Genomic DNA, 289 nt, shown 5'->3' with positions numbered 1-289 from the left:
TCTGCATTTATGGCAAAACGTATAATTGGGGGCATTGCTTTGCGGGATTTTTCCACATGTATATCTGCAAACATGAAAACCTTCTTACAGCTTTATTCCTCATGAGGAATCAAAGTCAAGCCATTCACTGAGGCTGTACATAGAATGCGCCATGGTTACTGGTGTCAGATGATGAGTGTACAAATAACATACACACCAGCCACATGTGTTATTTCTGGTCAGATACATGAGCTGTAAAAATATACCATACAGGCCTGCCAGTATGGGGATGTATCAATACTTACATTGT

Source organism: Carcharodon carcharias, chromosome 26 (assembly GCF_017639515.1).
Source record: "Carcharodon carcharias isolate sCarCar2 chromosome 26, sCarCar2.pri, whole genome shotgun sequence".
In the NCBI taxonomy this organism is placed as follows: domain Eukaryota; kingdom Metazoa; phylum Chordata; class Chondrichthyes; order Lamniformes; family Lamnidae; genus Carcharodon; species Carcharodon carcharias.
This window is presented reverse-complemented; position numbering follows the sequence as displayed.